Genomic DNA, 27837 nt, shown 5'->3' with positions numbered 1-27837 from the left:
AAAAGAGTATTTTAATTATTATTTTCCATTTTCAAAGTTTTTTTGGTAATAAACTTTCTCCTCAAATTTTTATATCTCTTGATAACATTTTCAAAAAGGATATACTGCAATGACATTTATCTTTAGATATTACTATGATATGATTAGTTTTCAAATGCATAAATTGGCCAATTTATGCCTTTGATGAACTAGGCAATATATTGATTCATAGGAAGATTTTAATTTACATTTGATTTTTTTAAGAACAAATATCAGAGAAAGTGGGAGTTTATTTTCACCAATAATTATAATACATTTTGAATCCCTATAATCTAGCACTGTGTTTAAAATATTGAAGTAAACAAATCTCACAAAATCAAATGATTTTTTTGCAGTAGCATTTCCAACTAAAATGTCACCATGATTTTGTATTGAAAATGATAAAAATTCAACTTCTATAAAGTTGATCACTTTAAAATTAAAAAGATAATTAAAACCTGTTACAGCTGACAACTACGACATTGCACCTTCAAAATTTTCCACTAGTTACAGCTGGTAATTTTTAAGAGGAACTGTTAGTCAGATTTGACATGAGGATAGCATCTCCACCTCTTTTTTTATTCAGAAGAAGCTTTTTAAAAACAAAACATTTCTAAATATATTATCTATCCAACCAGTACTTTTTTATTGACTACTTTTACTTTTTTAATGATGGAAAATAAATACTAATTATTTTGTAAAACAAAATATACAACTAAAAACAATACAATAACTGAAAACAAAACAAAACAAAAACTAAATGTGTTACCTATTAAGATCTACAGAATCTAAACTCGGCCTAGCATTCAAAGATCCTTAATTAGTTGCATCTAACATATGTCCTTCTTATCAATTTATAAGCCATGACTTCCCCTCTTTAGCCAAGACAACACCCACCTTCTAGCCATAACATTTTCCACATCTCTGATAGTCAAGGTCATCATCTGTATTTCACAACTCATTTCCTCTAAGAAAATTTCACATATTAACATCACATGGGGAATATCTGAATAAGCATAAGCATAAGGGTAAAGGATAATGCTAAATGTACGTGCTTAAGGGACTTATAGTTAAAATGTGGCAACTATGGAGAAGGCAGTCAACAAAGTCATGGAGGAGTCTTTTTTTTTTAACTTTAATTTGGAAAAAAAACTCTTTAATAGTTATTGTGTGTCATGTGCATTTGAATAGCACATTCCCTAACTCATCTATTCTTTCTTCTTCATCCTGTAAAGGTGTACAGAATATTGTTTGGAACTGAATGTTTTATTTAATAATTTTTTTAACCTTGTTTTAACTTGGCTTTGATATCTTAATGGTAAACCACCACTAAGATAATGGGGACCATACCTCCTAATTTTTTTTTTTTTTTTTGGTAATTCTACTCTTCTATCTCAAGTCCTTTTGAAAGCAAACCTGGTACAAATGTCAGGTCTTTAAAACATTGTGTGCATGTTAAGGAGTAATAAAGAATAGGACTGAATCAGCCTACCAATAATTAAACTACAAATGGTTTTTTCATAATCGTTTGTAAACCCAAGATGTTTATAAATGTACTAACATTGTGGCAAGTTATATTCCGACTACCTGCAAGGGCCTTGAACAAATTCAGGAAGGACTGCAAGGCACTGTGGAAACTAGGAGGAGCAGAGGGTATGAAAAGGTCTATGGAGGAGGAGTGAAAAGAATGGGAATACTAAGGAGAGCCAAGGAATGATTTTGAGTATTGGGATGGACTAGGAGAATGAGAAGTCTTCCTAAAATCTAGGCAGGACAGGATAGATGAAAACTAATCTGGGCAAGTCGAAGATGAGGAACCTAATGAGTGTGTAGAAACTTGGAAGTTCATAGAAATTTAAACGCCCAGTGAAGAATTTGGTGAAACTAATGAACTGAGAATGACTTCAATGAATGGGAGACTTGACAGATTGAAAAGAACAGGGAAGGGGTGATTTGATAGATCTGGAAGGTCTTAGGCCCCAGTGAAGGTGGATTTGAGTACCTGACGGGAAATGGTGGGAAAAGATGGAGGGATGATGGAGATAACAGAAGGGAACAATGAAGATAATGATGCAAAAACTAAAAGAAGCTTGCTTAAATTTCTTCTGCCATAGGTAAATATTAAATTATAGGAGAAATTTTGCATTGACTTTCCTCTTTCAGGAATGTCAGGGGTGGCAGTGGGTAAGGGCATAGTACATACTTCACCTTCTTCTTCTGCCACGTGGAAGAGAAAAACTGAGAATGGGAATTTGTGACAATGAACTTAAATTATTTCAAAATATAAAATATATTGTACTACTTTATTGCAGTGCTGCTTAGTACTGTGAGAAGGTTGAGGGACTGCACCAGAGGACATATTAGTCACTGAGTCTACAAACTTCAATGATTTTTGAAAAATTTAATACTACCCATGACACTCTGAACATTATTTAAAATTTCATTTAATTCAGTAGAATTTAAAAAGTTTTAAACACTTAAATGAAGATAGGGGTATAGACTACTAGCTTGGTTAATCAAATCATCATCCTATCAGTACAAGAAATCCCATATATTTATTCATTAGAAAAATCCCATTTGCTAGTCTGATATATGTTATTGAATATCTTCTAAGTACCAGGCATTGGAAATGCAAAAATAAGGAAGAACAGTCCCTGTAGCTAGGGTGCTCATGGTCTACAAAGGAGGTAACTGTTCTGAAAGTAGGTTTTTCTGTAATTTATCAGTACATGGATAACTAATGGTCCTAATGATATCTCTATATGATCCAAAAGGGCCTTTATATCTTCATAGGTTACCATCAATCAGGCTAGAGTGTATTTTCTTTTCTCAGAATTGATTCTTTAGAAATTTACAATACACTGATGGTGTACATGGTCATCCAAGTCAATATAAATATTTACTATAATTTGGGGTGTTTTGATTGTTGCTGTTTTACATCTCTCCCCACATGATATCAATCAGTATATTAGAATATATTCCTAGAATATATATAGTCCCTTTCCCCGCATCCACTCTCTCTGTTAACATTTTAAGCTTGACACAAATCTTTTAAGGAAAAGAAAAGTTTTTAATGCATATGTGCGAAGAAGTTATGGCAACTTATTACATATTTCTATTGCATTTTAAGTTTTATATTGGTGTTGCAAAAATTTATAGATTAAATGGCAATTGATTAGAATTATATTAATATAAATGTTCTTCAGGGTATAATTATTTACATTGTAAATGGCTATAATTTATACTTAATAAATGGGAAATGGGAATCCTATAATTCCAGAAACGTGTCACACATTGATTTTTCCATCAAACCTTTCTAGAGCAGTGCTATGCAACAGAATTTTCTGTGATGATAAAAATAGCCTATACCTGCATGGTCCAATATGGTAGCCACAAATGGCTATTAAACACTTGAAATGTGGCTAGTGCAACTGAAAAAATGAATTATTAATTTTATTTAATTTTAACTAATTTTTATTTAAGTATCTAATTGCTACTAACTACAGTATTGAACAACACTTTACAGAGACACTTCATATTCTGTATTTAATTTAAGATATGCATGACTTATGTATGGAAAATGCATTTTGTTAGGATTCTCCATGCTTTTATTCATCCATCCAGCCTTCAAGCCATCCATCCATTGATCCATCCAGTTGAGTTTTAATTTTGAAGCACCCTCAGTAGTTAAAACACTATGTTAAGTTTATATAATAGAGGGGCTTTCCATTAGGTTAAATTTTTACCTTAGGGGAGATAAGACAGGACTTGTACAAGATAAATAATACTGTACATTGAATAAGCTAACTGACAAAGGAAAGAGCAACTTGCTATCCAAAGAACACTTTTGGATAATGGAGTTAGGAAGAGATTCGTGGAGTTAAGTGTTTTTGATAAGTGGTTGCAAGGCACAAGAAAGATTATAAGGGAAAGAATTTGCATGATAGCAAAGTCTGAAGTTTAGACTGAAATGTGGGGATAAGAAAAAAGGGATATTCCAAGGCTTTTTAAGTCTGAATGACTGGAAAATTTTGTGTCAAAACAGATAGTCAGGAGAATGAACATGTTTTGTAGGAAAATGTTGAGGTTAAATAAGAGAATGTATTTTAATCTAAGATATTTATGAAAGTTTTTGATTATAAAAATTTGTTATAAAACTTAATTTAAAATGAGTTAAAATTTTAGCCATCAAACTAACTCTATATGTTAAAATTGTTATTGTACAAATGATAAATAAGATCAGTGGGGAGGTCTGATATCATTTACCTAAACTTGCATCTTGTCCTCCAAAGACTAAATATTAAGATAACTACAGTAAGAACAGCCAAACACAAACATATGTGTACTGTCTTTTAATTCTTATATAAAATTCCTATTGGGCAGTACCAGATAACCTAAGCTATACAAAATTTTTTCCATGCCATAGGAGAGTGCCTTAAATTCCTCAGAAAGCAAAGATCAAAACACTTTGAGGAAGTAGACATCCTTCTAATGTGATGTAGGCAGCGAATCAAATGCCATAAATATAGAACCCAACTGATGGCTTTACTGCTCCATATCTATCACACATTGCTTTCGGATATAAATTTATAAACCTGCATTAAATTTGAATAAAAGTAAACATTTATCTGCACACCTCATCGTTAGTTTCATTTTGCTTCTCTCAATTAATATTCACTGTTTCAACCAAAAAATACTTTTTGCTTCCTTTGCAAATAGAGAATTAAAGAATTCATTGGGTCAATTTGCTGTACAGCAAAAATTGACAGAAGATTGTAAATCAACTATAATAGAAAAAATAAAAATTTTTAAAAAGTGAAGATTTCCATAGTTTGAATAAATATGATTTTAAATAAAGATCAGGTATTTAATATCAAAACTTAATTAATTTGAATGTACTCTGAAGTGGGGGAAATAATTGGGGTTTTATTTTTGCCTTTAATAAAGCCTGAGCCTGTAACAGGCTGAAGTTATTTTCACAGCTGAATTTTCTTCTCTGGATTTACAGAGCTAACAGATATGGGTGTTTTCTTTTGAGAAAATTCTGATTTCCAGAAATTTAAATAATGTGAGTGCTCATTTCTTCCATTAATAAGAAATTTGAAAGTTGACGAGTTGTAGACTTTAAATATTTTATGAACTGTTCAGGTGCACTTTATAACTTAGGGGCTATGCCTATGTAGGGAATTTTCTTCCTACCAGAGTGATATATGAGGATCAAGAGGTTGTGAATATACAGTCTGCTGACACGTGGATTCTTCTGGAAGTTCTGCTGTCTAATAAAAAGTATCTCTATTAGCTTGTCCACCCAATAGTACGTTGGTGAATGAATTAAAATACTACTTTTCTGATCTCCCCCATACCCCCTTGCATACACACACACACACACACACACACACACCCCACAGAAATCACAATTTCTTACACTCACACACACTATTTTTATTCTTAATTAAGAGTATAAATGGCAAATGTCTGAGGACTGAATCATATTTACCTATTCAAATCATTTTTAGTTCCTGGTAATGCAACACATCAATGTGCCTAATTCACTCCAAACAAAACGTTAAACATATAACTGGCTATGAGATTAGCTTTAATAGTAGTTGACTTGATGGTACATTTAGGATACGCATATTTTATGTAGCGATGCAGTTTCTCTGGAATTCAATATGAAGTTGCTTTATACCATAGAAGCCAAAATATAGCTAACTACAATTGACCTCCTCTCAAAGAATAGCTTCTTTCCTGATAAATTGTTACAATAAAACTAGAATGGCTAATACTTAATGCTTTGGGTTCCTCCATTTTAATCCTGCTAGCCAATGACTACTAATAAACTTGTTTAATTGCAAAGTGAAGCAAAAATTACTTAAAGCAAAAATTACTTAAGCACATTTATTGTAGGAAAATTGGATATGGGGTGAAAAACCAAATTTCAGGTACAGCTTTACTAAGATGAACTACCTTCCAAGAGTTGTCTAGCAATACCAACAGTAGTGTGCACTGTACAGAACAGCAAGAGATTATGCAAAATTTCAGGTGCAGGAAGAAAATAAGAGATTACAATAATACCACTGGATGTTTGAAAGGTTAATAGAAAGCAATATACTACTTCCATAAGTTACTTTCTTCTGGTTGGCAAAATATTTTCACCAGATCAGATGAAATTCCATGATATTTTCCATGAGGTTCTGAGAACTTACCAAAGAAAACATGGAATAAAACAAACATTCTTTTTTTTTTTTTTTAGGGCTGCACCTAAGTTCCCATGCTAGGGGTTGAATAGGAGCTGCAGCTGCAGACCTACCCCACAGCCACAGCAACTCGGGATCTGAGTCGCATCTGTGATCTATAGCACAGCTTACCACAACAGCTCACTGTAATGCCGGATCCTTAACCCTCTGAGCGAGGAGACCAGGGATTGAATCCACATCCTCATGGGTACTAGTCAGGTTTGTTACCACTGAGCCCACAATGGGAACTCCAACAAATGCTTAAAAGAACTGTCTTTCATAACTATTTCTAGGTGTAAGAAAAAGTTATTCTAATGATTTTAGAGTTGAGACAGTCAACCACATAGCTAAAGGAGGTTGAAAGGTATGACCTAAAATTTTGCTAATACACAAGAAAATCAGATAAAGATGACTAGGAAGAGAGGAAACTAACTTATCAGCTATAGGAAACAGACTGGGCTCTCTTCCTCAACAGTCTCCATTAGATAGACATCTCCATTGGTTGATTCAACCTTATGCATTGATTTATCAGTTCCAGTCCCCGTCTGCCTTAGATATTGATTCTCCCTATTCAATTTTACATCAGTAAAATTTACTAAGAAGTTTCTGTTAAAAGTTAAACTTTTTGAACTTTGTTTTATTAGAAGTATTTATCTCATTGCTTCTCTCTGATCATTAGATGCATAGGTCTATGAGACCACATCCTTGGTATTTTTGATAGTAGAAAACCTTCCTCTTTACTCATATTTCACAGACGCTATGAGTAAAATGTGGTTTACCCCCTGCTCTTCTGCACATGTTCAGATATGATTGCATGAATCCAGTTGGTAAGGGAAAACAGGAAACTAGACACTAGCCCCTGTCAATATCAAAAAAATTATGAAAAATAGATAATCAACAAAAATACACTGTATAGCACAGGGAATTATAGCCATTACCTTGTAATAACTTTTACTGGAGTATTAATCTGTAAAAATATTGAATCACAATGGTGTATCCTTGAAACTAATATTATAAATCAACTATAATTTTAAAAAAAGAAAAAAGTTTATGAATGTTTTGTTGTATTTTTTTCTATACTCAGTAATTGTGGTCAAGTACCAATTCCACATTGCCTATTATCTTTCCACCAGTTTAAGCCTCAACCTAAACTCAAATTTTAACTTGCTTATGCATATTTAATTTGCACAGAGAGATTTAGTTCAGTGAGATTAAAATTCCCATCACCTAGGTGCTTTATTAGTTGAAAAGTAATAGGAAAAGAAATTCCCACAAGTGAGGTAACTGAAATTTATACTCCTTGTGACTTGTCATCTTGAGAAAAGTTTCTTTTGAGAAAAGTTTCAGATTTCTGTGGGCTACAATTTTTTAAACAGGTGTAGAGTGGAGATTATGACAAATCTGCACTTAAGAGAATTTAAGATATCTAAAAGAATTGTCACAACCATGAAAGGTGAGAAACATAAAATGCTCATGCTCTCATTTTAAAACAAAACAACTTTTCCTCTTGTGGAAATCAAACCCTTTAAGTTGTTGTGCTTTAGCAAATACAAGACATTCCTTCACCTTCGTTCTCTTTATTCTTCTAGCAAGATTTTCTGGCATACCCCAAGACTAGGCAAAAAAACGTAAGTATTTCATCCCAATTTTCAAAAACTAATACAGTTTTAGACTATTCATTATGAGATCAAAATGCTCAACCATCTGTCTTTACAAAGGCAATCAATTTAAATCAAGTTTGAATAGTAACCTTTCTTTTGCCCCTCAGTTATACAGTCCTGCTGATCTCCCCACTTTGCAGTCCTTTAAATTATTCACATAAAATGTACTAAATTATTCAAGAAAAATGTCCTAGGTACTTCACTTATCCAATGTCACTTTCATATTACCGAAGTCTTGTTTTCCCTTTATTAGAGGGAGGGGTAAACATTCTGTTTCTTTTGCCCTGTATCTTTTGTCTTGATCACAATTTAGTGTGAACCTGCTCTAAATATAATACATGTAACCAATGAAAATTACTCTGGTAAATATAATGGTTCTATTCTAATATTAGAGCCTTAGAATATTTGAAATTCCTTTTTAAAATAAGCTAGTACAAATACTGATTAAAAATACACTCATATGTATATGTATGTATGTATATGTGTATATATTTAATATGTATATATGAAATATACAATATCTAAAGTCAAAAGAAGCAAGTGTCTAATTTAAAGAATGCCAGAAAACTGTATGATGAAACTAAAGTTTGTGGAGAAAGAATTTGGGACCTCAAAAATTCATCTTCTGTGTAGAAGTCACTACAAATAAAGAATATTCTTTCTTGTCAGCTTAAGCGATGTTAATGTGGTATGATCTCCCTTTTTACAAATGCAAATCTTTTCACACTCTTGGTAAGATTAATCTTAATTATTTAAAAAATTTTTTTTTTAATTTTTGTTATAGTGGATTTACAATGTTCTGTCAATTTCCACTGTACAGCAAAGTGACCGAGTCATACATACATCTACATTCTTTTTCTCATAGTGTCTTTATCACGTTCTATCACAAGTGATTAGATGTAGTTCCCCGTGCTATACACACATTGTTTATCCATTGTAAATGTAATAGTTTACACTAATAACCCCAAAATCCCAGTTCATCCTACTCGCCCATTCCTTGGCAACCATGAATCTGTTCTCCATGTCTGTGAGTCTGTTTTTGTTCTGTAGATAGGTTCATCGGTAGTGACTTAGGATTTCTGTTGCCAGTACTGCCACCAAGTCAAGAAGTCAAAGATTTATATTATTTACTTAACTATTATTAAACAGACTTTATACATTACAAAACATGTTTATGTGTTCACCTATTATAAACAAAACGGCAATGTCTTAGAATTAGAATCTAGATCAAGATTATCAAGGGGATCACCCACTAAATGGTTTGTATGAAAATATAATTCTAGGCAAAATAGGAAAGGTACTTGATGGCAAATGGTTTTGTTAATTTAACTTTTTCTCAGGAACTGAATTTTCTCAATTTTCTGATAATGGGCTAAACAAATACATGGAAGTCTCATTCCACATGTTTCTATAATCTCTATTAAATTAAAACCACTATAAATCTCCTGTAAAATGAACTAAATATCATCTTTTGATCCAACTGCTTAGCTTCTTATTAGAAAAATGTCTACTCATTCAATAAGTAATTGAATTGGAAAATAGATTTGCTTCATACTACATCTCATGGAAAATAATGTTTCATAATTGGATAATATGCACTAAGGACATTAAATGGAACAATGTTTCCATTTTAGGAACTTATATGAAAATTAATTCAGAAGTCCCAACTTTACAAATCTCACTTTCTCCAGAAATATGCATTATTCATAAAGATTTCTCCAACAGTAATTTTTACTTAATCCTCATGTAAAGATCTTGAAAAATCTGCATATGTGAAGAGTATATTCAGGAAATATTGGTTCATCGGTGCCAATTCTTTTGAAAAATTCATAAAAATTGTTTAAAAAGTCTGGATTGCCATTTTGTTGTGATTCCAAATGTTCTTTATCTACAAGAATTCCATAGAACATGAAATAGCAGTGTTATACGTAAAGTGGTTCTTGTCATTTAAAATTAACCAGGGAAGAAATAAGAACAAGTTTAAGATTGTTTAAATACATCATTAACTTATTAGAAAAAAGTTAAGCTTATTTAAAATTTATTATCTATAAATCTTTAGTAATATATTTATTGGTTTATCAGAGAAAATTCTATTTTAAAATATATAGATATAGATAAACATTTATATTTAATAAAACTTTAAAATTTATCTTTCTTACTAATATTTAATGCCACTTTGAAACTTGGGAATTCTAGTGTTCATAGAGTCGGACTAAATACCTAGGCAGAATATATGAATATATGAAATTTATATCATAAATTTTAAGATATTTGTGTGTGTATATTTGGATTTTAGAGAAGCGAGGCTATTTTTTCAAGATTTTAAAAATCACAATAATATAAAAACTCATAGTCTGCCTACAGAATAAGAGTCCACTCAGGCAAAATTCCACCCTGCTAAGCTTCCCTGTTTGTAGGTATCAAGCAGAGGCATCTGTATTCATCTATGTTCTCTGATTTACACCGCATGTGCATCATTACTGCATGATAATAATATTAATTACAAAAAAATCTGACAAAACATTTTAACTTTTGACTGATCTTTTTTTTTAAATTTTTTTATTTTTGTCTTTTTGCCATTTCTGGGCCACTCCCACGGCATATGGAGGTTCCCAGGCTAGGGGTCCAATCGGAGCTATAGCTGCCAGCCTACACCAGAGCCACAGAAACATGGGATCCGAGCCGCGTCTGCGACCTACACCACAGCTCACGGCAACGCCGGATCATCAACCCACTGAGCAAGGCCAGGAGGGATAGAACCCACAACCTCATGGTTCCTAGTTGGATTCGTTAACCACTGAGCCACGACGGGAACTCCTTTTTTTTTTTAATGTTGTCTTTTTACAGCCACACTTGTGGCATATGGAGGTTCCCAGGCTAGGGGTCAAATCGGAGATGTAGCCTCCAGCCTACACCACAGCCACAGCAACACCAGATCTGAACCGCCTCTGCGACCTACACCACAGCTCACACGGCAACACTGGATCGTTTAACCCACTGAGTGAGGCCAGGGATCAAATATGCATCCTCATGGATACTAGTCAGATTCATTTCCACTGAGCCACGATGGGAACTCCTTGACTGATCTTTGATCAATGTGCTTGACTCATGGTTTTCCATCCTGGCTGATCAGCCCTAAGGTCATGATTAAATAATAAGGAACTGCTGTATTGTATGTGTCTAGAGAAGAAATACAGACTGAGTTATTTGGACAATAAGTCTAATGCTCATATAAAAATAAAACTAGCAGTTAATTTGAAAATTCAGTTAAAATAATAAACTATAATTCTATACAGATTAATTTTGGGTTCAATTGAGTTTTAAGTGGTTTAAGAGAATGTTAGCGATTTAGCTGTTTAATGCTGAAAGAAAGACATTATATCCTTCTGGTATTAATCCTAGCATTATGTATAAGGATTTCTGAACAGAGACTAGACTTGAAGGCTTTATTTTAACTTGGGGTAGTCTAAGCAAATCCATTAAAAATAAAATTGCTACATGCCTCTACATCAAAGCTGTCAAATTTCAAATACAAATTAAATAAAAATGCAACCATCTTTGATGAGAAAGATCATAAGCCATCTATAATTTTAACTTTTAAACTGATTATATAATCTACAACAAAAATGGAATTATCAAACGATAAAGTCTAGGTTTTAAAGTCTAGACCAGTAAGTATGTGTCCATTTTCCAGGCTATAACTGAATTGTTAATGACAGGTGACTTTTTAGATTGATTATTTATCCTACAATTAAGATGTCCAGAAAGAAAAAAAAAAAACCTTAATATTTAGTTTGACTGATATAGTTTCTTGTTTCCTCAAGGCATGCTGTTCTATAGCTCTAATACAACTAATAAAACTGAGAAATGGCTATAATTTGAAACATGTCTGAAGAGAAATAAAATATTCACATACATAGTCATTATTAACATAGCTAAATGATACTTCAAAAATGTAGATAAAAGTAAACTCTATTATTGCAGTTAAAAATCTGGTCTGTGAAGTAAAAAATATCTGACATAGTCATTGACTATCTGTTGAACTTTGGGCAAGTCCAATTTCCATATTTATAACATGGAAATAGTTAGAATACCTCCTACCTCACAGGGGTACTAATGTAGATATCTAAGATAAAGGTAACTAAATAATAGAGGAGGCTCTGATTATTTTTAACCAACATATATGTAATATATACATATACACACATGTATATATATATATATAAAATCAGAAGCCTCCTTTAGTATTTAGTATATATACAGAGTGATTATCAAATGTGCAATATATACATAGTACAAATATATATATGCAGTGATTATCAAGTGTGCAACAAATAATAGCTGTGAGTAAATATGCATTTATATTGTAATCATCATTTTGGTTAATGACTGGGATTTTTCAGTTATTAAAACTTGTTAGTTTTGAGAATCAGCTTATCAAGTAAGCCTTTTGTAGAAGAAGCGCTGAGAAAATTTTTGTCCCCTTTTAGTCATTTAACAGTTTCCAACTTTACCTGTTTGTCTTGAGGAGCTTTTGAAAGGAAAAGATTCGTCTACATTGACTTTTTTACCACATAACTAGTATTTCAAAATTTATCTGTATAATAGTTCCATAACAGTCATGGTATTAAAAAATTACACCTAGAAATTTTCTCTGTAATTCAAATTGACATCCAAATTATTTCTTAAAAGAATTTCAGAGTTTATGCTATGGAGAAAAATAGACGGCTCTGATTTAAAAAAAAAAAAAGTCAACAGGGGTTCCCGTTATGGCTCAGCGGAAATGAATCTGACTAGGAACCATGAGGTTTCCGCTTTGATCCCTGGCCTCGCTCAGTGGGTAAAGGATCCAGCGTTGCCGTGAGCTGTGATGTAGGCCGCAGATGTGGCTTAGATCTGGCATTGCTGTGGCTCTGGCATAGGCTGGAGGCAACAGAACCCATTAGACCCCTGGCCTGGGAACCTCCATATGCCGCAGGTATGGCCTTAAAAAGACAAAAAGACCAAAAAAAAAAAGTAACAAATCGTAGACCAATAACTATGGAAGATAAAATGCTATTGACCATTCATAATGAAAAGTCTTTAAATTATGAAAGAAAAAAGATATAATCTTAGTTATGTAAAATAAATTATTATCCAAACAAGTATAACTAGAGCAAAATATGACTGAGGTTTCTGGATTTTAGACTATTTCCTTATATTTAATCAAAAGTCATTAATTTATATTTTGAAAAGCAGCATGACCTTTGAAGGTGTGTTTGCTAAGCCAAAGTTTACAACTCCACTCCATTTAATCTATTAAAAAGCTAACATGTTAGACATTTTTAGCAGGAAAGCAAACACCTCTAAAATGAACAGGGAAAATATTTAATTTTCAGGAAATAAACAAAACAAAGTTTAATAAATTAGATCATTCATAGAGTTTATGGAACATTAAAACTAATGTATTTTGGAGTCCTAGTAATAGAGGCATGCTATTAAAGTTAAGATGACTATAAAACTGTTTTTATGTCATTTTTTTTCAAAATAAAATTCTTGGATTCAATACAGATGTATGTTGCAACACAGCAGAGTATTACAGTGAAATTTCAGTCAACATTAAATTGCAGCATAAAAACTCATGTAGAAGATATATCTAATATTCCAGTTGGTAAATTCTTTAAAATATGTAATATTACCTTATAAAATGTAGGGCTTTTTTCATAAAAATTGTCAATGAGTTAACATCTTTACCTTATTCAAAAAGAATCACCATTTTTGCTACTTAATACACTTTTGTTTCATATTTGCTATCCAAATCTGTAACCAAAATTAATAGTAGCACTTTGGAACATCTCAGGCTATATGATCATTACACGTCTAATTTTGTATTATTTATGTAAGCCGTTATGTGACAGTATGATATGATATAGTGAAAAGAAGCCTGGCCAGAGAGACCTCAAGTCTACTCTATTCTGTCATTAACTACCTTTTGTGACCTTGGGCAAGTCACTTAACAAGAAGTAGAGGAGTTCCTGCTGTGGTGCAGCAGGTTAAGGATCCAGCATTGTTGCAACTGTGGTGTAGGTCAGAACTGCTGCTCGGATTTTACCCCTGGCCTGGGAACTTCTATAATCCATGGGTGAGGCCAAAAAAAAAAATGTAAGCTGGAAAACAGCAAAACTTAAGTGTAACTGATCACATTAAACAGTCTATGTGTCTTAAGTTATTTTAGAAAAAGTGCAAGGTATGTAACAAAGACCAAAAGTCCCCAAGGATGACCTTCTTAAGCAAAAGAAACAAGCAGACGAACAAACAAAAAAGCCCCAAACTGAATAAACAAGAGATTCAAGGATATTATATAGTGTCTACGAATATGTTTCACTGAGATGTCCCTACTCTCTCTAGCTGGAAGCACTAATAATGAGAAAAGAAGGACAATCCTAGCAGCAAACAAATTATTTTCATCAACACTTCCAGTTATGAGTTACCTCAGTATACTGCTAGTTCTATTAAGCTTGAGTATCTCATAACCTTCGCATTTTTGTCTTCAGCAAAAGGTTAACCCTAAGCTATAGTCCAAATCTAAAAAATACTTCCTTTCTCTTCCTTCTTTGTTAAAAATTTTACATCATTGCATAATAATTCACAGGATAAGTTATCTACAACCAGTGACCCAATCTATTTAGCATAGTGAAAGCTCATGGAATTTGATGTTACTCCTAACTTGATGTTCTTAGGCAAGCTTAATTTAGCTAATTCTGGACTACACTGATTCTTCACTTAAAAAAAAATAAAAGAAAAAAAAGAAAGAAAAGAAAGAAAAGGGGGATAAAAATGTCTGCGCCACCTAACTAACTAGGTTGTCTGGAGTGTTAAGGGATCTTAAGTGAAGTCATTTGTCAGGTACAAATTCACAAAAAAATATTAATTTTAAGTAGAGGAAACTGCAATAAGGATAATGTTTGTCTTTCATATCCAGTAGCACTTTGGCAGAATATGTGTCATCACTTATACTTTTAAGTCTACTAATTATCTCATGAGATTCATTAAAGAAACTAAACAGGGTTTGCTTCTCTGACAACAAAAGATATTTTTGTAATACCTTCTAATAATCTAGTTCTTCCAAGGGAAAACAAAGTATGATCTCCCAGTGGGTAAAACTATTCACCCCACGTGGTTAACTACTATTACAAAAATCTATCTTACAGAAATGCTTAAATGTAATTCAAATAAAATGAGAAATCGAAACCTCCCAAAGTTCCAGGTTGCAAGCATTGCCAGAACTTAGGCAGAGCAATACACCTTAGTTTATGATTTAACATTCCATATCTAAGCCAACCCATAGCCATAATAGATTTCCATTTTTTTTCTTCCAAACCCTCTCCCTCCAGACCTATTTTAACAAATATTTTTATCTTTTCTGAGAAAGAAAACTCTAGGAACTTGGCTCTTGTGTCTGAGCCTATTTTAAATTGGTACTAAATCCTCATTTTTTTTCCCTAAAACGGTTTATCAGATTTATCCATCCTGGTAGTCTTTTTTTTTTCAATATGATCACATCCTTATTTCCCAGTCCACTATGACTGTTGTGCACTTGCATATCTGTGTTACATGTTTTAAATTACTAAAGCCAGTAATATTATCCTAATTATGCCAGATAAGATCCAATGAGTGCTCATTACGAGTTTCTAATACAAATTCAAAATTCTTAAAAGATTAAATATTATAAACATATAGTTAATTGTTTTCCTTTGATTTACAGCCTTAATCATATTTGAACCTAAAATTTGAGTACAGACTGATGGAGTGAATATCGTTCCAGTGATCATTAGAATAAGGATCTAGTACTATCTTTACAGGTATGTGGCTGTAAGGAATAAAAAACAAAAATAAAACAACCTGTCTGTGTGGCTTTCTTCGTGTATCAAAATGGTCTAGTACCTGTTTCATAGAACTCTTGTGAGATTCAGATGAGATAAAATCTGTAAAACCCTAAAGTGCAAAGAAAACTTTTCTTTTTCTTTTGCTATTTTAGGGCTGCACGCAAGGCATTTGGAAGTTCCCGAGCTAGGGGTCAAATCGGAGCTGTAGCCGCTGGCCTATACCACAGCCACAGCAACACCAGATCTGACTGTGATCTACGCCACAGTTCATGGCAAGGCCGGATCCTTAACCCACTGAGAGGGGCCAGGGATCAAACCCGCAGCCTCATGGATACTAGTCAGGTTTGTTAACTGCTGAGCCATGAAGGTACTCCAAGAAAACAATTTTTAAATGATCATGTAATCATTCACATAGTTAAAATCCTGATGGTAGTGCCTTTCATACTTCCTGAGAAGTGCTATTTCAGTTACTTTCTTAAGATTTAATGCAAAGACTCATGATGAATCCACTGTGGGTTTTTTTTTTTTTGTAAATTATTAGTTTCGTTTTGTTTTCAAAACCTTAGTTATTTCAATTACTGGCAAAGCATGTTCTTAAACAATTTTGTAGCTATCATTAGTGTTTGATAGAAAGGAGATATAAAATGTGAAGACATTTTCAAAGGAAGTATTAAACATATCCTCAAGAGTGTCTTCCACTTTTTTGAATGATGATGCTTCCTTGAGTTGTCAAATCTCCATCCTGGAACCTAACTTAACTTGGAAATCTATTTTTTTTCTAATGAATATAATCTACCCATTTCCTTAGTAATGCTATTACTAACTTTTGCAATCCTATCATATTAATAGCAATTATAAGTACTGTCAACATTTAATGTACATTAAATAGCTTTATTTACTGGCCAATTGCGTTTAATCTTCACTGATATCTATTTTAAATTTTTACCGACTTACTAAAATTTGTCCAGTTAATCAATATTTTCCTCTAACTGAAAAAAAAAATCTCATTTTTTAAAAAAATATATCCACATTGCTTCTGAAAGAGTAAAAAGGAAAAATGACCTAAAGTTATACTGCTGGGTTTTATTACTCTAATTAACAACACTTTAACGTTTTTAGCACTTCTAATATTTGTTAGATTAGTCCAAGAAATTATCTCATTTTTTCCAGTTGTTATGATCCTGAAGTAGTGTGGTTTTTTAACATCGTATGAATTTTATACAATATTTGAGTTCCAATGCCATTGTAAATTAACATAGTTTTTTTTTTCTCATCCTGTCTTAAGTCTTGACAGGCATATTTTCATAGAAGTGATATCTCTACTTCCTATAGAGCAAGTTTCCATTTTCTATTCCTTGAAAATAGAGTTTGAAGAGGTCTGTTATTTCTCATCTGTTTTTTGTTCTGTTTTGTTTTGGGATTTCTTTTCCTTTTTATGTATTTTGGAGTTTCCTCTTTAAAAATATATATATATTTTGCCTGCCATATAAAAATATATATATATTTGCCTTTCTCAGGCACATGGAAATAGTCTATGCTTAACATTATTAAATAATGTTAAGAATAATGAAATCCAGGCAATTTTGGCAGACATCCAAGCTCATTTAGCACTTACAAAAACCATTTTAATCCACTTGGCACTTTAGTTCACTGGGATCCTCAAGTTACCACCAAATAAGCTCTTCTGTTGCTATTAAAGTATCAGAGCTTAGAAAAGACTAATATAGTTTCATTAGGAAGGCAGTAGCTGCTGAATCCCAATGCCACAATTAAGACATGAATCCCAGCTTTGAAGTGACAGTTTTTTCAGTTGATTCCCTACCTCTGCCAAAACCACAATTGTGCCTCCTAAAACAAACACAGTTTAAACACTTACAACTTGATTTATCTCAATAGCTGCTTTCAATGTTTTTTGTTTTAATTTGACACTGGTTCCATACCCAGATGTACTACACATTAAAAAAAAAAGGAACTATGAAGATTTCCTAAATGGATTATGAATGAAAATTTAGCTTAGATTGAATGGCTTTCTGCTGTAGTCTACGATCAAAATCTAGGTGTAAAGTGGTGTCTAATCCACCATTTGTTCCTGCTTTGAGGGGGGCTTGGGGGGGTAGCAAATATAAAATAACCTCTACCAGGTCTCTTTTGTGGTTGTTCCTGCCCTGAAAAATGTCAGAGACCAGCAAGCAACTTTGTTTTATTCTGAACTACAGTTTCAACTGATCTGTTACATCAAAGGTTAAAATCAAATTTAATATCCAAATGAAAAAATTGTATATCATTTTACTTTTTAAATATTTCATTATTTGCAAAAGAGCTACACTGAATCTTTTTAAAAAATCTGTTACCTTTCACCCTTTCATGCTTGTTTACCAGACTAAGTATTAACCCCCTGTCGCTCAGTGTGGTCTTAGAAGCAGCAGCATCTACATCCCCAGAGAACTTGTCAGAAATGCAGAATTTCAGGCCCCAGCTAGAATCTACTGAATCAGAATGTGCACTTTAATAGGGTTCTCAGATGAATGGTAGGCACATTAAAGTTTGAGAAGCACAGAAATAGAACGTAACTTCCTAGAAACTGGAGCTTAAAATAACAAGTCATCAGCAGTGACCGTGATTGATTAAGAAGTTGTGTATTGGCTCTATTTCTTTCTCAAGTACTTAGATTCTGTTATAGCTAACCTGCTATATACATTTTTAGAATTGGCCTTATATTCCCATAATTGTTTACTTTTGTATGCAATTCTAAGGCATTCAGAAGCTTTAAGATATTTAATGGATTCAAACGCCCTTCCTCAAATAATCCTACTTTGCACTCATTCACTTTATAAAATGGCTAGCATATATTGTAACTGTTTTATCTTATGATGTTAAAACTGAATTCATGGGCTAAGTAAAGTTGCAGGAGAAGGGATGCTGTAAGAAACATGTAGCCTGACTGAAGGCTAAAATATCAGTGTTAACACGGAGCAGTTTTTTTTTTCCTGGCGTAAACAGAAAAACAATGGAAATTCTGCCTGGTGACCATAGAGCAAGCTCCTGTGTAGAAAAGTTTTATCCTGTTTGTGTGTGCTTATTACCCATTGCTAAGCTTCTTTTAAAAATTTTAATGTAAAAAAAAAAAGAAAAGAAAAAAAAATTTTAATGTGTTCACCACATTTTTTTGAAGATTTTTGATCCAAGTAAAACCAGCAAACAAGTATCAAGTAACAGTTAAGGTATCCCAAAAGTTGCATATTTCACCCTAGACTGAAAACCAGGCCCTATCACCTAAAACTCTGGCAGTGCTCTTCCCTATTTGATTATCTTCATTTTTCTCTTCCTTTCCCTCTGTCACAAAGTAAAATAAAGCAGTTTAAGGTTATTACAGAAGAAAGGAAAGCTTTACTTTGGCTTGTTCTGCCTGCCTACTTTGCCTGATCTATACTCCCTAACACACACAACCACTAGACATGAGCAATAAGATCATGCAACAGACTAAAGTTTAGAAAATTCATTTAAAATCTTTCTCAAATTATATTTAAACCTTCAGGAAAATGTAAATTTAAGTCCTTAGGTAAATACACTCGTACATTTCTTGCTGTCTTAAGTAAATGTGCTTTTCAAGTCATTTTTATTTTTAAATTTTTAAATTTTTTTTTGTCTTTTTTGCCTTTTCTAGGGCCGCACCCATGGCATGTGGAGGTTCCCAGGCTAGGGGTCTAACCAGAGCTGTACCTACTGGCCTACACCAGAGCCACAGCAACGCAGGATCCAGGATCCGAGCTGTGACTGCGACCTACACGACAGATCATGGCAACGCTGGATCTGTAACCCACTGAGCGAGGCCACTGATCAAACCCTAGTCGGATTCATTAACCACTGAGCCATGACAGGAACTCCTCAAGTCACTTTTAAAGAGTTAAAATATTTACATACTTTAGAGCATTAATGCTTCAGTCTTCACTCTGCCTTCATGTCAAGACTACATTTTTCATGTTTTATAACATAATATGCACAATAGAGTTGTGTTTTTTTAATAATCTAAGTTTTTTTAAAAAAAGGCTTGAAAATATGGCATTTTCCTTTTTTTTTTTTTTTTTTACTGCAGAACCAGGGGCATATGGAAGTTCCTGGGCTACGGGTCGAATAGGAACTGCAGCTTCCAGCCTATGCCACAGCCACAGCAACGCCAGATCCTTAACCTACTGAGTGAGGCCAGGGATTGAACCTGAAGCCTCACAGACACTATGTCGAGTTTAACCCTCTGAGCCACAATGGGAACTCCAAAATATAGCATTTTCTATATCTAAGTCAGATTGAGAAATTGTCTAGTTTAATAAAGCCAAAGAAATGAAGTCCTGGACATATTTAACTTTCTGATAAGGTACAGGACTATTACTACATTTGAGCAAAGTAGGGAAGAGGAAGGGTTGTAAATTAATTAATGTTATCACCCAATACCTTACATGAGTTCCCCACATTTTGGGGACAATGCCTTTGTGATGAACTTTAAGGGCCATCTTCTCAACCCATCCTAACAACCACATTTGAAATACTGCAATGCTGGACAAACAACATTTTAGATATGGATGGTTAATGAACTGTTGTGTTGAAACTGGGAATACCTGCAGAGCCAAGGGACCAGGAAGGAATATATGGTACAGCTTTCTGTAAAACATCATATAACTTTTTTCCCCATTGGAAAGGGCCTGGAAATAATTTAAAATTTCTTCATCTTACTTTTGGGAAAACTGTATTCCAGGGAAATGAAGTTATTTGTCTAAGGTCACTCTCTGGATACTAATAAAATATAAATCATAAAATACCTTGTGTTCACACAATTTACATAAACCTCTGCTCTTATTTACTGTACCAAAAACCATGAGATAAAGGAGTTTACAATCCTGAAGAGAATAGAAAATGAGTTGTGTATTGGGAGCTTAATGTCCTTTGGTTGATATTATACAAACCTACACATAAGTGATTTCTAAAGATATTTGGCTTCAAAGACGGCATGTCAGAAGGAAAATGCTATTTGAAAATAAATGTCAAATATTCTCTAAAATAAATCATATATAAAAATAGATATCCTAAAAGGAAAACGAATCAGGCAACAACACTAAATACTTGCCACATCAAGTAAACTTTATGGAGTGCCATTAACTGGGTCATAATTTGAATTATTCTTGTAAATAAAAAAGAGGAAGTGCATGAGCATTTTTGAACATGTAAATTTCAGTAGTATATTTTATCACATATTATTTACATGTATAGTGCACAAACACTCTGAAGGAGAGGAGAATGACACAATTAGTTAATTGTTAGAATTTTTGAACATATTTGAATATACATGGAAATTTTTATTTTTTAATTCAAGAAGCATTTTGGCTTTTAGTCTTCTTTTTAACATTAAGAACTTTGAGGAAATATACTCAAAGAAATGAGAGGCAAGGCAAGGTGTTGGGAAAAGCCCCCTTTGGAAATCAAAAATCTTGTATAGGTGTCCCCTCTTATTAATGAGAAAGCCTTAGAGATAGGATTTCACCTATCTGACCTTCAGTTTCTCCACTGAAAAAATAGGTATAACTGTGCTTTTTCTATTCATAAAGGTTTTTATGAGATTAAAATAATATATTTACTTTTAAAATTATAGAAAGTAGAGAATACTGTATGAATTAAACTAAGAGAATGAATTAAAACAAGAAGGTAGAAAAAAATGTTTTGTTTTCACTTCCTAGGATGACAAGAAATGAATTGTAAAATAGGTAAAATCTCAACTTGCATTCTAATCACCTTAAGATTTAAAAAATGAATTTTCATATAGTTTAGTTAAAATCCATCACTAAATTAGTTTTATTGTTGTACGTTAAAGAATGTTAGATTAATAAAATTAGTTTTTATTGAAGAGAGAAAAATCTTCTCCCAGGATTTTCTCTCTTCCTTCTTTTGTCTTTCCTCTTTTTGTTTTCTCAAATCTACATATTTAAGATGAGCAGATTAGGTGGAAAAAAATCATTCTTTCAGATCTGGGCTGGAAATGACAACTATAGCCATTGTCACTCTTAGTTTCAAATTTTATTATACTGATTTGATGCTTACACATTAAAGACAATTAAAAGGGCAGTTTAAATCCTTGATCAGTTGAGGATGTCTAGAGTGCAAAAGATAATGGAAGCATTTATGGTTTCTGCCAAATCACTCTTCTAATCCAAAAACCATAATTGAAAAAAATTCTTTATGCAATTTATTTTTACTGTTTGATAATGAGAATGCAGCCTTTCCACAGATGTAACGAAACCTCAAGACACTTCGTCCTAAAATAGCTTTCTCCATGTGATATACCTGTGCTTTACAATTAATGCTTCACAGGGCCTAAATCTTGAGGGACAATGGCATACAGGTCATTTGACATTTTGTCTTAGCAAAAAATGACCACATTTTGGGGACAGTGCCTTTGTGATGAACTTCCAATGAAAAATAGCACCATTTCAAACTGGGTTAGATTAATTTAAACAATGCAAGCCAGTCTGTAATATCAAGGCATCTTACCTAGTTTTTTCATCCTGGATACCAAATGATCAATAAAGCCTTCAGATAACAGAACTCTTCTCAGACAATGATGTGTAATTTGAATGTTATAAAGTCAATCCAATTAAATGTACTTATAAATTTTTTTCCAAAGGTAAAATTTACTCGTCATTGATGATAGAATGTATCATCTATTTTTAACAGTATGCTCTTTCTTACTTCCCCAATTACAACATTGAGCTAACCTCAGTGCATGTGGAATTTGTGAACTGCCCATTTCCATACATACAAAAATAACTTTCTATGAATGACTACAGTAAAAAACAAGGGTTCCTTTGCCAATGAAGATTGACACAGTAAGTGTATTTTTGTATGAGCATGCTTTGACAAAGGCCTTAAAAGTGTGTGTGTGTGTGTGTGGTGTGTTACAGGGCGTCTGAGGACGCCCTCTGCCCCCTCAAAAATAATTAAATTTGAGCCACTTGGACAATCCTACAAAGCAAAAAAAGAGAAGGGAATAAAAACAAGAAACTTTCACTGAAAACATAAAAAGAATGATCCATGGGAAGAGGACACAGCAGAAAGGATCAGATGCAGAGAAACAGTTTAAGGAGTGTGTGGTGAGAAATTCAGAAAAGGTAGACATACTCCCCAAAATACAATATTTAAATCCCTAGATGTAACCAAAGGAAAACAGACATTTGTAGGCATAATAAAAAATATAAGAAATCTGAGAAATTACACTCTAAATCTTTTTGGAAATAAAACAGCAAAAGACAAACAGCAAGAAATCTTGGTGAGGAAAACTTGACAAATCTGTAAGTTTGAAGTAGACACTCACTGGCTCCTTTTTTTGTTTGTTTGTTTGTTTGTTTTAACTTCTTTGAGGTCACTGAAGGGGAGGAGTCCAAGGTGGCTAGTGGAAAGGAAGAAGTAAAATGGGAATGAGTGGAGAAATTATCTAGGTAGGCAATACAGGGAAGAAGCACTGAGGGAAGACTGATAGGAAAAGGAAAAAGAGTAGAGAGAGCTGTGTGCTAATGTCTAAAAGGAGGAAAAAGCCAAGATTAAGGGAGTCTAATTGTTGGTACAGAAATGAGCTCAAGTGGATAAGGGTGGGAGAGATAATATAGGGGCTCAGATATGATGTGGAGAGGTGTGTGGAAAATGGAGTGCAGTGAGCATAAGTATGCTTGCAAGTGGCTGAAGGAGCTTACTCCAATGGTGGAAGATGGGGAGTTTGGAGGGCTGGGTGGGGAAAGTGAGATGAACATAAAGATATAACTGTAGAGATGATTATGACTAAAGAGAAATTCTCTTTCCAACATAACATTCCCTACTTTCGTAATTCTTCTGCTGTACCTTAGCCCCTCTTCATTCATCTGTCCTCTTTTCTGGATGTTACACTATTTTCTTAACTTATTTGCCTCTATTCTCTATTCCAATGCATTAGTTTATCCAAATATACATTTAAAGACAACAAAAATGTTTCTATTGTGTGCCCCCTACTGCCCAATTTTCTCACCCTGTTTTGTTGTTTTTAACATATCTACTTTGAAAATCTTCAAAGTGACCTATGCCTACAAAATACACACAAACCTCCTAATTCCACAATGGGGCATCAAGCCCCCACACCTTTCCTTACTTAGTTTATATCAGGCTCTTTCAGGTCTACTTTCTGACTAGCCATTGCCTAGGAATGCCTATTTTTCAAAGCCAGAGAGACACCTTCTTTATGAATCTTTTATCAACCTCTTAGCAAAAATTAATTCCTCCCTCCATAATGTTCAATTAGAACATTAATCACACTGTATCATAAATTTGTCAGTCTCCTGGCTCACAGAGGCAAAAGCTATCTTTTCAAGTTCTTTTGTATTCCTGGATCCTAGCATGTTGTCTGGCACAGTAGGTGACTAATTAATGTTTGCAGATTCTTTGGTGAATAAATAAACAGGTGACACCTCCTTTAAAATACATGAAGCAAGATTACTGGAGAAAATTAGACTTCAAAATTTCATCCCCTGAATAATTCTCCTTGCCATTAGTAGAAAATGCAGCGGCCATACATATTTTGTCAATTTATTTTAGAGCCAGTGCTTTATATAGAGTCTCCTTGTTCCTGTGCTTCCCCTCCCTTCCCCAAGAACCTTATAAATCCTGGCTAAAGTCTGCTGTGGACTGCTTACACTGAGAAAAGGAGAAATTTCTGCCTTCTAAATCCTGTACCAGATTTCTTCCTGCCACCAGCAGGCTGGAAGTTCTCTATCAGGAATTTCTATCTTACCAAGAACATAAAGTTTTGAATACCAAAAGAAGAAATAAGGTGAAAACTGCAGTCCCTTCTGCCAGGGCTCCACAGTCCTTGGGCATCCATCAGACTCGCATTCGGGTGATTTAAAAAAAAAAAAAAAAAAAAAAAGGTTCCTTTCAACCCTTAGCGAATGAGTGAAATGAATGTGCTTTTATGCCTGGTCTGAGTTTCCTTCCCATCCCTGTATTTCAAACGCACAACAACTTTAAGTTTGCTGCCTGTGCTGATTAAATCAAATAAAGGAAGCCTTCCATCCAAGGGAAAGAAAACAAAACCGGAGATTTATAAAATCGAAGCCTTTGCTCCTGCTCACTTTTCCCCCAAATCCCCAACCTGCCTCCAAACCAAAATACTCAGTAGATAAGCGGTTTGTAGAGTTTTTCCAGGGAAGCAGTTTGCTGTAATTTCCTTGGTAAGGAAACTCAGCTCCGAGGCCCAGATGCCTCCATATGCCCTGCCTCTGTCCTCCTCTCTCCTCCAACTCCCACCCCTTGCCCTGTGCAACCTTCTCCACCTGCGCGATGCGGTCCTTCTCCCGGAGCTAAAGAAAGAATTGTCTGCAATCTGGGGAAACGGATTAGCCTCCAATTTGGGAAAGCAGGGTGTTGCTCTTTAAAACGGGAAGAGCAAACTCCGAAGGGGCGCCGCAGCGGGCTTCGGTCTTGTAAAATCCCATTACTGAAGCTTCCCAATGTAGCGCGCCGGTCTCTAGAAGGGACTGCGCAGCCTTATCATAAAGAGGACGGTGGCCTCTCACCTGCGGCAGCAGCTCCTAGAGCCTTTGCGCAACTTCCAATTTCCAGTCCCTCTCAATAAGGGGACTCTCCATCCTGCGCCAGCGCCTCCGACTGTCCCCTTCCCCCATCGCACCATTTCTTTGGGAAGACAACCCTCTTCGCCTTCTAGGGAGCTTGCTCTGTTGAAGGCAGAGACAGCCATAGGATTTTAAGGATGCCGGTCTTCACATCCTCCTTCTTTATCACCCGGGGAAGAGAGAAAACAGCGGAAATTTAAAACTGGTAACTATTATTATTTCCTCTGAAGAACCTGCCCTCTAGAATGCCGCTAAATGAGTATGTTCACAGTGGATTGTGAAGGTGCGAACTGAAAAGAGGAAAGAACAGGGAGTGGGGCGCAGGGGAGGGACAGTGAAAAGGAGGAAAGGAGGGCGGGAAAATCCTAAATCTGTGTCGGATTCAGGGGTTCCCAACCGGCCGCGGCCCGCGCCACAATAACCTCCCCTGCCCGGGTCGCCTCCGCGCGCCTCTGGGGAGCGAGTGAGCGGGAAGGAGGAGCCGAGAGAGAGCGCGGGAAGGAAACCGAGAACCGAGGGCGGCTGCGCACAGGGAGCGCGCGGAGCAGTAGTGCTCGCGCTCCCGGCCAGAACCTGCTGCTTCTCTTCCTCCTCTCTGCCCGCCGAGCCGTTCCCGGGCTGACATCATGGTCAGGAGGGGCTGCCAGTGCAAAGGCGAGTGGAGAAGGAGACTCGGGCCTCGCCGGCGGAGGCGCTCCCTTGCCGCTTGGCGGGCGCAGCGCGGTGGCGGCCAGACTCGGCCCTCGTTGAGCTGCGCGTGGCAATTCTTAATTTAGCGGAGGGAGAAACGTATCTTTAGACCTTAGCGCGTCCATCTCAGTTCATTCGTCAGAACCGCCCGCACACTGTCCGCCTTCCTCCGGTGAACCAGACAAAGGCAAGAAAGCGGGAACAAGTACAGATACTATTATTACTTCGACTTGCTTTCACGTGTCCCCCTCCCGCACCCCAACCCCTGACCACGGAAGGACAGCCCTGAGGCTATTTCCTGCCGTGGCTGTTTCAAACAAGGTCAAGAGTAGAATTGCAATTGTATTTAGTCTTCATAAAGTTCAGAAGGTGCCTGCAAGTACCCGTTTTGGTGGTTTTTGCTGTTTTCTTTTTGAGTCACTCCTGTTTTAACCTTTTATGGAAGGGGAGAGAGTCGCTTTAGTCTTAAAGCGCCGTTACCTTCTCCGGTGTTTCGCTCCATGTCCAGGATTCTTCTCCGTACGCTCCTCAGGTTGTTTCCTTGTTGCCGTGCTCAGAGCCCGCCTGTGGCTCGTCTAACACCACCATCCCCCTCCCCATACTTCCTGCCCCCGTCCCCGCCTATCCCAGGTTTTCAGCGCTTTCCGTCACACGCTTTCCTTCGCACAGGAACTGCTCCTATGCCAGGTTTCAACACAACCTTGGGATGTTTCCACACAAGGACTCGTTTTGTTTTGCTCTTCTTATTTATTTATTCTTTTGTCCTAGCCCTTCTTGCTTTCAAGTCTTTGCTTTGTGGGTGTGTGCCGCAGTGGCGCAAGTTCCCAGCCATCCCCTCCAATCCATCCAACATTTTGGAAGGGCACCCCGTTCAGAGATTCGAAGGCCCGCCCGCAGAGGCGCTCGCACACGCACTCCACACGCACACCCCAGTGCCCCGCACCCCAAACCGCAAAGGCGGCCAAAACACTGAAGGGCGGAGTAATTCATTCGGGAAGAGGAGAGGCCGTTTTCGGTGGAGCTCTATAAAATCTTTCCTTTGGAGAGGAAAGGAAGTGGTTGGAGCTATACACTCTTGGAAAGTGACATCCTCTCCTCGCCCCCCCCCCCCTTATTTTTTTGAAGAGGGAGGATGTCGAGGCTAAGCGCTCACGTGCAAGTTGTGCCTCCAACCAAGGGTGGACTGCCGCTCCGCTTTTCTAAGTCTGTAAAGAAAAGACCCATTTGCGGTTTTGCGCTTTGCAAAAGTCACCTTTTCCGATGACGCTCTTAAGAGGTATTCATCATCGCGAAAGGGGGCTGTTTCACGGCCACGCGCTTAAAAAAAGAAATAATTCCTTTGGGGATCCATAAAATGTTTTGAGGTTCTAGCTTAGTAAACGTCATTCATTTATGGGATAGGTAGGCGGGTTTTGGCAAAGGGATGAAAAGTCATTTCTTTAGAGAAAGAGGAACCCCCCCCCCTTTTTTTGATGAGAAAATGGTTCCGTTTATTGGCAACGCGATTATAAGAACTTCCTTTTTTAAAATATGAGCAGAAATTTTCCACACCTACCATCTCCACATCCAGCGGGTGCTGGCTGAGCACAGCCCCAAAAGTAGCGAGGGAAGGAAGGGCGGGGAGGTGAGCGGTGGGCGGAATGGCACCGGGGGCCCGGGGAGTGCTGCGCTCTCCTTTCTCTCTGCGCCAAGGGTCGGGCCCTCAAGGATTAGAACTAGCCTGGCAGGG

At 35.6% G+C, this 27837-nt stretch overlaps 1 protein-coding gene across 1 annotated transcript in view; it reads right to left on the bottom strand.

The window, feature by feature from the left end:
* Positions 1–26672, bottom strand: part of PCDH11X (protocadherin 11 X-linked) — a 78388-nt gene extending 51716 nt beyond the window's left edge. Inside the window, exons 1-2 of the mRNA XM_047765631.1 lie at positions 26589–26672; positions 25362–25578 (exon numbers count right to left, since the gene is read on the bottom strand). The gene's annotated coding sequence lies outside the window, so the exon portion shown is untranslated. The remainder of the gene's footprint in view (positions 1–25361; positions 25579–26588) is intronic.
* Positions 26673–27837: the final 1165 nt, after the last annotated feature.

Source organism: Phacochoerus africanus, chromosome X (genome assembly GCF_016906955.1).
Source record: "Phacochoerus africanus isolate WHEZ1 chromosome X, ROS_Pafr_v1, whole genome shotgun sequence".
Classification (NCBI taxonomy): Eukaryota; Metazoa; Chordata; class Mammalia; order Artiodactyla; family Suidae; genus Phacochoerus; species Phacochoerus africanus.
This window is presented reverse-complemented; position numbering and strand designations above follow the sequence as displayed.